Consider the following 12,152-nt stretch of genomic DNA (forward strand, 5'->3'; position numbering starts at 1 on the left):
GGAATCATTCCTGCCATGTGAAGTACTCCAGCCCAGGCACAGTGAGAACTAGGCCTAAGGAAGAAGTTTTGAGTAACTGAAATGAGAGCATCCTTGGACAAACATGGTGCAGGCCACACAGGAAGAACTACATAAATGTGCTTTTATCCCTTTTATTCCATAAATTTTATGGACGTGGCAGCACCTAAGTGAGCATTTGCCATTTAAAAACTGCATGTGGTTCTTTGTAGAACATGAAAGCTTGCAGGACAAGAGCATTTTCAGCATTTTTTACATCTCCTCATTGTAACAGCCAATTTATATAGGGTGCCTGGATAGGTTTCTGAAAATCATGACACTTGCAACAATAATGGGCTCCTCGTGGTAATTGCAGAGTGCTACATAAAATTACAGCATTTTGCTTTAATATGCCTCAGATGAGTTCTAATGTAGGGTTTTGAGTGTTCCTGATTAAGTGACCATTAATGTTTCTTTTTCCCCTCTGTCATGCAGGTTTAAAATGTGTAATATCTGCCATGGTTGCTTTCACTGATAAGGCTGTAAATTACCTTTAGGGTTAGCCTTAGACAGAGTCACTTATACAACGCGGAAGAGGAGGAGAATGCACTTCACAGATGGAAAGGGCTTCTGATTGCCTGGGCCTTTATACCCCTTTTTGTTCTTGTTTTTTTAAAAAACAAAACCAAAAAAACAAAACCACCCTTGAATGTCAATATTCAGGCACAGCCTGATCTTTGTGGATGTATCTACAATGAGAAAAGGTTCCTCTCCCCTCTAGAAATTCTACTGGCTGTTTTATAAGCTGCAAAAATAGAAATGGAGTTCATGGTTTCAGATATTAATAAGTATAATGATCCTTTGCATGCAACTTCACAGACTGCCAGTTGGCTGCTTCGTGTGAATAACTTGTTGCTATTAACTGCAGTTCATTTAATTTTTGCGCTCAGATAAAAATGTACAAAATTTCAATGACAGTAATTAGTAGCAGAAAACTGGATATGGGTATGCTTAGAAACTACCTTTGTGACGTTCAGATAGCTAACATTTTAGAGCAATTGAGCTGTGAATGATGTAGTAAAGTACAGTAAAGTACTCTGTGAAGAGCATTAAGTTCTCTAAAGATGCACTTGAGGTTTCCTAATAGTCACAATATGGTTTTAGGTCTCTTCAAAGCAGCTATTGCATTCTGAAGCTAGCATTTAAATAAGCAAAAGGATACACAATTAAGACCAGTTCTTAGTGTCAAGTTTGAACTCTCTAGTTCATTCTAGTACATTGCCAAATGTCTATCCATTAATATAATCAAGTAGCAGAATGTCTTCTGGTTTCAATGGGCCGCAGAGCAAAGTCCCATAGGGTTTCACGGATTACTGTGTAGCACACACACACAAAAAACCCCCAACAACCCAACAATCTTCAGGTGACCTCGTTCATATGTAGTTCTAAGCTAAAATATGGCTTAATGGAACAAGCAAACGTTGGGGTCCTGCTGTTTCGCTTAGTGTTATGTCTGAACCTAGGCTGCCGACACACCACAAACAGTAGTCAAAGGTTTGTTCTGTAGCTTGCCACTCATGTGTTTGGGGAGGTAAACCATGAGCAAACCTGCGGCTTAGTTCACAGCAGGGCTGGAGGAGGAGCAAAGTGGCCTCTTCTCTCTTGGACCCACACATTTGCTTGTTCATGCTAAGCCATAGTTTGGCTTAGTGTTAAGTGTGAACTGGACCAATCTGATCTGCAATCCACAAGAGGCAGCGATGGCCACCAACTTGGATGGCTTTAAAAAAGAATTAGAGAGGTTCCTACAAGAGAGAGGTTATTAGGTTGCTAGCCATGATGGCTATACTTGGCTCCACAGTCAGAGGTAGTAATGCTTCAGAAAACCAGTGGCTGGAAACTGCAGAAGGAGAGAGTGCTGTTCTGCTCAAGTCCTACTTGTGGGCATCTGGTTGGCCACTGTGAGAACAGGGTGCTGGACTAGATGGGCCACTGTCCTCATCCAACAGGGCTCTTTTTACATTCTTAAGTGCTGAAAACTGTCTAAATTCTTACTGTTTTGTTGCGGAGGGGGCAGGTAGTCAGGGAACTTAGGGCTGAGCTGCACATTACCTTGGCAAATCTGTACTCAGAAAATTATTCCTTCTCCCTTAGAAGTGCTCTCTCTAAAACCCCCATTTTCACCCACCCAACTTGCTTCCATTCTTTGAGCTTAGCTGATGGGGAGGATAGGCCAGTGGGATAAAAATGGCACTGAAGAACCTTTTCCAGAGGCAACCAACAGCTGTGGGAAAGTTTAACCACCCTCTTCCACCAGGTGATTATTCTCTGCATGTGTTTCCCCACTACAATACTTTCCTCACAAAGAAAAACACAAGGTTAAGAGCATTCGGATTTCCTTATGCTGCATCATTCCACCATTTAAAAGAAATCATAAAGGGATATGGCTATGTTCTTCCTCCAGCACCTGAGGCATTATGCCTCCAAATGCCAGTTGTTGGGGATACTGCTGTTGCACTCTTGCCCTGCTTGCAGGCTTTCAACAGGCATTTGATTGGGCACTTTGAGAACAGAATGCTGGACCAGATGGGCCTTTCGTCTAATACAGCAGGGCTTTTCTTATATTCTTATAGATACCATTCAGCATCAACAAAAGTAGCCACTCATTCATTACCACTTAGAGGTGCCACATAATGTACTTAACCTTTGCTTGGTTAGGTACTCATTCTAAATTACAACAGTTGGGAGAAAGAAGGAACGGATTTCCAGGAAGATTGGCAATCAGTACTTAAATGTCAGAGATTAGGGACAGCAGAAGTGGCTGGCTGGTTTTTTTAATGTGTTTTCAAAATCTTGGCATTTATTTGAAGGGTCTTCACAATGGAAACTAATTGTTCAGTGGGACTTGGGGTGCCTTCCCCCCCTTTATTTCCTAGTATCCTTTAGGCTTTGGTCTCCTATATCATTGTAGGCAATGGTGAAAAACCATTTCAGTCTGAGGGTTGTATTGTCTCATGGGCAACTTTCTGGAAACAGCATGCTAGTGGTGGACAGCAGCAGAGACAAAGTAGGTAGGGCAATGTTTGTGACATCTATCTTTGTGCAGTGGGCTACATTCCAGTCATACAAATGTTTGATAACAAGGGAAGGAGAGGACCCACTTGCACACTTTTCCGTGCAGGCAAACAAGAAACATTTAAGCCAGACAAGGCTCTCAAGGATGGTGAGGAGGAAGTGAGAAGGCGCCAGAGAAAGGGGGCATGACCTTAGGAGTAGCCTAATGGCTGGACAAGGAAGTGTGGAGGGCAGCATTTGGTTCTCAGACCTGAGGTGTGTGTCTCTTCCCCCCTCCCCATTTTAAGCAAGATGGTAGCATCCTTTGAGAAAGAATGAATTTTATTGAAATATGGGACCTTAAAAGAATTATTCTCCTCTGACAGTGAGAGAGCTTATATCATCCGTGTTTCTTTTAAGGAAGATGCAGTTATGCAATGTGAATGGCCAAAGGTAATTTCAAGATGGCTAGAATATGATCTTAAGAGAGAATGTAGGTCTTCCATCTGGCATAACTGCTCATTTCTAGGTCCTCCTGAAAAGAGACCTTTCTTCTGTAGGTATGCTGTTAATGATATTGTGGGAGCTAATACAACAAATAACTGACAGGTGCGAAACTACTTCTAAATTTCAGGTGCTTAGATGGTTGAATGTGGTGCTTTTTATGGCAAGTGAAGCTAAGGGTGTGACTCAGGGATGCATCTGCACTTTGGTGCAGGCAGGCAAAGGATCCCCTCCCCACTGGATAGTTTAATATTTTCCCTTGAGAAATACATACCTCTTCAGTGGGGGATGAGTGAATTGGCTGTCATTATCTCCCATATGTTGTATCCCCCCCCCCACCAAATTGCTGTTGTTCCACCTGTTGTTCAAGTATAATTTGCATGTTTTCCAGCTACTTGCCAGAAGAGTCACATGGGACCACAGTGTACAAATACAGGCATTTTCATTTGCCCCATTCATTCTTCCCTGGCATGGCTTTGTGGGACTCACCCTGCTCATCAGCTCCTGCTATCAGGAAACTGGGCATGTTGTTACTGCATGCCTCTCAGAGCAAGGGCTTCCCACCCCACAAATTTTGCCAGTGTCTGCATAAAAAAAAAGCTGATGCATTACGTAGGGTAAAAGAAATGCCAGTAGCTAAGGGTTGGTACAAATGCGAATATACTATTCATCAAAGCAGTTTGAGTGGCCCCAGGGACACAGACACATGGAAGAAGAAGTAAAGAGATCAGCTGGCCACTGGACCATAGCTCACTGGCAGAATACATGTTTTGCATGCAGACAGTCCAAAAATTGATCCCCAGCATCTTGAGGTAGGTCTGGTAAAGATTTCCTGCCTAAAACTTTGGAGAACCATTGCCAGTCAGTATAATCAACTCTCAACCTAGGTGGATTTAACTTGCACTTTATTTCAACTTTATGCGCTTGGCAGCCAGCCAACTGAAATCACACAAACACACAGAAGGCAGAGAGCTTAAAAGCTCTTTCTGCGCTATCTGCCGTGCTTACTGTGCTCCAGAAAACTCTCTCATGGGCTCTGGAGGCCTTCGCAAGATCTCGCAAGATCTCTGATGGCCCTCAACATGTCATGCCAGCTCTGGAAGATAAGATTGCTCATACAGGGGTGGTTCCAAGGAGTTATTTTGACTATCTGCAATTTTGGCTTTACATGCTACCCAAAGAACATAACCTCCATGCAAGATGCGATCCTACTCTATAGACAGGACTGAACTAGATGGACCAATGCTCCTGCTTGTTACTAGATTGCTTCCTATTGCTCCCTTTTACATGTGCTAAATCTTTGGATGTGCAGGGCCAAACATTGCTTCTTCCTCACATCTTGGTCCTGGAAACATTCGGGCTACTCCGTGCAAAGCAGTTTCCTAGCATCTGAACTGTATGCCAATAATGGGTCTGACCCTACTTTTATCACAGCAACAGACACATAGGACGACTGTTCTCATCTCCTTACCCTAGTTCTTGAAATTTCCTTTCCTTGAGTGACATTCTTAGTACCTTCATCCCTCGACCACAGCTAGACCCTTCCCAGAATAAAGAGTATTTGGGCTGCCTAGATGACAAGACCCCGCTCTCGGCCTCACTGATGTGGTCCAAAGGAAAGCAGAGCAGTACATTTGGCACCAGCTTGGCTGTAGGTGTTGCTGGAAGGTGGCATACAAGCCGCCATCCAACTGTCTTAGGGATTCTACTCCAGATTGGTATAGCTTTTTCTTCTAGAGATATCCCACAGGGCAGCAAAGGTTTAGGACCAGAGTTTTTCTTCTCTCAGAAGGGCTAGCTTTCTAGGTGGATGAGCCCCATCGGCCCCTCACTTCCCTCCACAGCTTGTGCAGGAACTTCCTTCTTGACCATTGGTCCCATTATTGGTCTCAGCTGCTCAATCCGCAGGAGCTTTTATTCAAGTGCATGGGAAGTCCCTAACACATCAAGGATTTGAGAACCATTGGCTCCCCTCACCTCATTTAGCCAGCCAGTCGAAGCCATTTTCAGGGTGTGGCAGCTGTCATATGCTGACAGCTTTAGGAGTCATAGATGAGAGCTAGGAGCATCTGCCTTAAGGGGGGACATGAGAGGAGCAAAGGAGACATGAAACAGGAGAGAGAAGGAATGATAGCTTACATTTTCATTCTGCCTTTCCTTCAGATCACTTAAAGCAACTTAAATTTGTTAATCTAGTGATCCAATCAGGATCAGTGCACTGACATTCATTGGATTCAAATCAAGGTTTGATTTTGTCTCTCTTTAAATACCTTTACTGGATTCTTGTCTTCTCCTGGATCCTTTAAAGCTCTCTCTGGCACTGCCATCCCAAACTTGCTCTTAATATGCCAACATATTCCTGCCTTTGTTCATTCAGTTCTACCACCTTCACTGCTTGAAGGCCTCTGGCTCCCACAAAAGAGTCCTACCTCCCTTCTATTGTCTGGAACTAACTCTAAAATGTCTCTCTCCCTTTCTCTTTTTTCACTTTAAAATCCCTCTTCAAAATCAGCCTCTTCCATGAAGTATTTTTTTTAAAAAAAAATAATATTTATTACTTTTCCAACAATTTAAACACTACAAAAAGAACAATACAATACAATACAAAAACACTACATAACACTTAACACATTAAACTAACAAAACAAAACAAAAACAGTTTAAAACACATCAAATAATTTCAGTATCTTATCTTTCATTCACTTATTTCCGCGACCTCCTCACACCTCCCTTTTTGTATTCCACTTCTGTTAATTGTTTCAGCAATTCCTTTCCATCTTCCTCTGTTTTCTATCCTATAATTATCTTAGCACATTCTAACCTTATTTTTTCCTTTAATACTCTATTAATCTATTTATACTTAATTCCTTATAACATTTCTACTAAAGCCATATAACTTCATTCCAACATTTTTCTAGCATTCATTAATTTTACAGTATTTCCGTAAATAATCTTTAAACTTTTTCCAGTCTTCTTCCACCGACTCTTCTCCCTGGTCTCGGATTCTGCCAGTCCATATAGTCCATCAACTTCATCTGCCATTCTTCCCGGGTGGGTAAATCTTGTGTCTTCCAATACTTCACGATGAGTATTCTTGCTGCTGTTGTTGCATAAATAAAAAATGTTCTATCCTTCTTTGGCACCAATTGGCCGACCATGCCCAGGAGAAAGGCCTCTGGTTTCTTCAGGAAGGTATATTTGAATACCTTTTTCATTTTGTTATAAATCATCTCCCAGAATGTCTTAATCCTTGGGCATGTCCACCAAAGGTGAAAGAATGTACCTTCAATCTCATTACATTTCCAACATTTATTATCGGGCAAATGGTAGATTTTTGCAAGCTTGACTGGTGTCATGTACCACCTATAAATCATTTTCATTAAGTTTTCTCCTAGGGCATTACATGCCGTAAATTTCATACCTGTGGTCCATAACTGTTCCCAGTCAGCCATCATTATGTTATGTCCAACATCTTGTGCCCATTTAATCATATCAGATTTCACCATTTCATCTTGAGTGTTCCATTTCAACAGCAAGTTATACATTCTTGACAAATTCTTAATTTTTGAATCTAACAATTCTGTTTCCAATTTTGATTTTTCCACCTGGAAGCCAACTTTTTTGTCCAAATTGTATGCCTCCATTATTTGATAATAATGGAGCCAATCTCGCACTTTATTTTTCAGTTTTTCAAAACTCTGCAATTTTATTCTGTCTCCATCTTGTTCCAAAATTTCCCAATATTTCGGCCATTTGGCCTCCATATTGAGTTTTTTCTGTGCCTTCGCTTCCATTGGTGACAACCATCTTGGGGTTTTCTTTTCTAACAAATCCTTATATCTTATCCAAACATTAAACAATGCTTTTCTAACAATATGATTTTTAAAAGCTTTGTGTACTTTTACCTTATACCACAAATAAGCATGCCAGCCGAAAGCATTATTGAAACCTTCTAGATACAACACGTCAGTGTTTTCAAGAAGCAGCCATTCTCTCAGCCAGCAAAAAGCAGCTGATTCATAATACAATTTAAGGTCTGGCAGGGCAAATCCACCTCTTTCTTTAGCATCAGTTAATATCTTAAATTTTATTCGAGGCTTCTTGCCCTGCCAAACAAATCTGGAAATATATTTCTGCCACTTCTTGAAACAATCCATCTTATCCAAAATTTGCAATGTTTGAAACAAAAACAACATCCTTGGCAGCACATTCATTTTTATCACAGCAATTCGGCCTAACAATGATAACTTCAAATTTGTCCATATTTCTAAATCCTTTTTCACTTCAATCCAACATTTTTCATAATTATCCTTAAATTCACATTTTTGGCTGTCATATTAACCCCTAAATATTTCACTTTCTTAACCAATGTTAGTCCTGTCTCCTCCTGAAACTTCTCTCTCTCTTTCACAGTTAAATTTTTCTCTAAAACCTTAGTTTTCATCTTGTTCAACTTAAAACCTGCTACCTGTCCAAATTCTTGAATCAGTTCCAATACCCTTTTAGTACTAGATTCTGGCTCCTGTAAAGTCAATACTAAGTCATCAGCAAATGCTTTCAGTTTGTACTGTTTAGCTCCCACTTGTATACCTTTAACCTCTTCCATGAAGTAATTGACACAATTTCTTGTAAACTAAGCCTAGACTTATGCAATTGTACTAATCACATAGCCTTGTTCTGTTGTCTCTCTCATGATTGATTTCTAGATTATACGACCTTTGCAACAGGTACTTGTTCTCTCATTCTTAGTGAAGCACCATTGCACATGTGCTCCCAAGAACACAGAATTTAGAGCTAGGAGCAGAGAACTGTAGTTGGAGGAAGAAGAGATGAGAAGGGAGATTATTTTCTTTTATTAAAAAAATGAGGAGGATTTAACATATTTCAAAGTGGAGGTGTAGGAGGGAAGGAGAAATAGAAGAGGGAGGGAGGGAGGGAAGAAAGTATGTTGTAGGGTTGATGACTCCCAGATCATGTCAACATTCTCTTGGTGAAGAGAGACTGCAGGATGTAAATTGCAGTTTGTGCAAGTGTGGCAACGAGAGAGCCAGGAAGCCCTTTTGAGATCAGGGTAGCACAGCTGTGCCCAAGAAGAATGCCAAAGTTGCATGCAGGAAGAAGAAAGACTGGATAAATTGTCTCTCTTTCTCCATAAAAGCCAGAAAATTCTGCCACAAGAGCCAGAGGCCAAGATGGAGCTGGGCAGAATTCTCACCAAAGACAGAGAGCAAATTTTGCTCTGTCCACATTGCTGTCCTGCTTGTTTGAGTGAAACTACTCTCCTTTTTTCCATGGAAAACTTAAGGAAGGAGAAAGGGTGCAAGACTACTTTCCAATGGTGGTTTTGTTAAAATTCTCTGCAAAAGCCCAGATTATGGGCAGATAACCACCTTCCCTTTCCACCATGGACAATTGTGGGGAGGTAAGGGGGGGGAGTTTTTTGCAGAAGGAAGCCACAGCAAAGTGCAGCTTATATCTCCTTCAAAAGCCCAATACAAGGGCGAACAGCTCTCTCTTCCGCCAAGTTCTCTGCATATGCTAGAGAAGTTATGGAAGGAGACTACAAAATAATGGCCTGGTTAGTAAACCCAATGGTCTTACTAAAACTGAAACACCACATACATAGAGAATGCAGGCATATGACAGGTACCAATTTCATGCAAATGGTGATGGTGGGATTATAGTAGACAGGAACTGGGTGATCAATGTCTGGTATTAGGCTTGTTCCAGTCCTAAACAATAAAGAAACTTCTTCATGTTGTAACTTTTGTTCATCTTGTTATTCTTCAGATTTTTTTAGTCCTCTTGCAGTCATGCTGATGATTACAGTGTCATTCCCAAGCCCCACCCAGAAAGTCAAAATTGCAGAATAGGCAAATTGAAGGGGATAACAAAATCTTTAGGTTTAGTTGTTCCTCTGTTGAAGCCCTCCAGGAGTTTTAAACTACAATTGTGTTGGCTGGGGCTTATTGGAGTTGTAATACAAAAACACCTGGAGGGCACCAGATTTAAGATTCTTAGTTGTGTTATGAATCTCCACTGCAATACTCATACTTTAAAGCTGCCACTTTCAGGCAGGGTATGGTTAAAAATATTTTTCCATCCCTGATATGGCTTTAGGAAGGGATAGATAGATGGATGTGCATATAGTGAAACTAATAAGAGTAGATGTGTTTACTGTATTTCTTTCAGTGTATTTGCTATGAACTAGATTCCTGTTGCAGCAAGCTCAAGAGCTGTGTGTACCTGTAGAACTCTTCCAAAGCTGTCATCAGAAAGAAAAACAGTATCAGAACTGGCTTGCCCCATTGAGTGACTTCTGAGAATTAATTTCTCGTATGAAGTTTCATTATCTGGGCCTGTCAAATTTCCTTTTGATGTAGCTCATTGATGGTAGATGCTGGAAGTAATTAGGTGTTTTTTTTAAACTAGTTACATTTTCTGCATCCATTTATCGTGTGTTTGAAATTCTTGTGGATAAGAGATCAATGATCTCTTCTTACTGCTGTAGTGGTGGTTGGTCCATTTGAGTCTTTGATCCCACCTTTACTAGACTCAGCTTAACAAAATTATTTATTAGATCCAATGGGATGTAATAGATGTCATTGTTAAAGCTGCATTTGTGCTGGATGTCTCATTATCTGATGAGGTTTAGATTTGAAGCAGCCTCTAACTTCTAGAGGGGTGGGGGAACCTTTTAGGATGATCCACTCCCTGAGAATTATGGATCTCACTGCTCTCCTGGTGTCTCCTGGAGATTTTTCTGACTAATATGATTAACTGCCCAATCAATGCCCTGGTTGATCTCTAGAATTTGGAAGTAACATAGGCTGTCAACATAATTGCAACCATACGTCCTCTCCTGTCTTGTAGAGTTGGACCATCTCCTTGGTTTTCTGAGGAGTGGGTTCAGTGAAATGAGAAGGATGATGACTAGAGCATAAGTGACGAAAGACTTGGGCCAAATCCGACCATACACAGGTAAGAGCCTATTCTGTGACTGTGTTGGTGGCAAAAAACAAATCTTAACAATATCCACTCCTTATTTAGATGCCATAGTTATAGCAGAATAGTTTCCATGACTCTAGGACTCTGCCTACTCTGTTTCCTATGGATGCTTTTCAGTTTGTACAATCTGATACATGGATAAGATTCTGGAAGAGTTGAGACCCACCATGTTTACTTTTGACCTGTCCCCATCTTGTCTTTTTAAATCTGCCAGGACAATGTTTGCAGTGTAGGTCACTGAGATGATAAATGCCTCATTAAGGGAGAGCAAAGTTCCAAACAATACTTAAGATGGTTGAAGTTAATTCCTTTCTACAAAAGCCATTGCTCGAATCATCCAATTTGAACAACTATTGCCTTGTCTTGGATCACAATGTGTAGATCTGCCTTTTACCAATACCATCTGGTAGGCCAGCAGTGCCTTTCCTGGAAATGTTAGACCTAGGCTCAGTCATTGATACTCAAATCATGTTTTTAGGTTGGGTTACTGTAATTCATTATACATGGGATTATCCTTGAAGATAGCCCAGAAACTTCAGTTGGTGTAAAATATGGTCACCAGGGTACTGTCTAGGGCCAGGTCCTTGACCAGCCTGAATGTTTGCTAATTTATTTCCAGACTCAGAAAATGATCTGGGACCATGGCATCTTAGAAATTAGAATGACATTCTACTTCAGCTATCAGATGTGGGTACAAAAGAGAGGTTTTTTTTTCCTGTTTTTGGCACCCGGGATGTGAAGTAGTCTCCCAAGAGAGTTATAACAAGTCCCTTGACTGCCCGCCATTTGGCAGGCTTTGGAAACAGTCTGGGACATTATCAGAACAAGACTTCATTTAGACTGCTTTTAGCCTACCACTGCTTTCAAATCTTTATTGTACTCAGTTGTTTTATGCTATTTGCATTATTTGTTATGCTGTTTTTATTGGCTTTTGCATTTTTTTAATTCCAGTATAGAAAGGTAGCTGTCAAGGGTTTGAGGATCAAGGGAATTTGGCCTCTCGATTCCAATATGCTGCCTGCCCCCAGGTCATAGTTCAAGCCTGATCCAGAGTCCAGGTCTGTGGCTGCCCATGTTGAAGGCAGAAGTTACTCTCAGCCCCAGGGTAAACCAACCCTCAAAGGAAGTAAACTGTCCCCACTTGTTTGATTCACCCAGTTTGAGTCAAGAGATTCTCAAGTTGCATACCAGATGTCCCCAAGGAGCAAGAGCGAAAAGTACCACTCTCTGCTTCCTGAAGCCTCAGGCAAAGTCAGCCAAATGCATAGTAGCAGAATGTGACCAAAGTGATCCAAGACACTGGTTTTCGAACCAAAGCCTTACCTAAATAACCATGCCTAATGAACCTTGTTACGGAAGGGTTTAGGAAACACGCACACAAATAAAAAAACCTTGCCTAAACTGGATACATGACAAACACTCTTTGTCCCCTCAAAGAGGTGTGGCTTAAGGTTTTAGTCAGAAAGTTCAGAACCAAGATAGGGGACAAAGGAGTAATGTTAAGGAAATGTCTCATGCCCTCTAGCATAGTAACCTGCTTCTCAGCTGGAACTTCCAAAACTCTTTGATGAACTCATGACAGCACAGTT

General features: G+C 41.1%; 1 protein-coding gene across 1 annotated transcript in view; it reads left to right on the forward strand.

The window, feature by feature from the left end:
• AMMECR1 (AMMECR nuclear protein 1) overlaps positions 1 to 12,152 on the forward strand; it is a 132,988-nt gene that overhangs the window by 107,846 nt on the left and 12,990 nt on the right. The gene's annotated exons all lie outside the window — the stretch shown is intronic.

Source organism: Podarcis cretensis, assembly GCF_951804945.1.
Source record: "Podarcis cretensis genome assembly, chromosome: Z".
Lineage (NCBI taxonomy): Eukaryota > Metazoa > Chordata > Lepidosauria > Squamata > Lacertidae > Podarcis > Podarcis cretensis.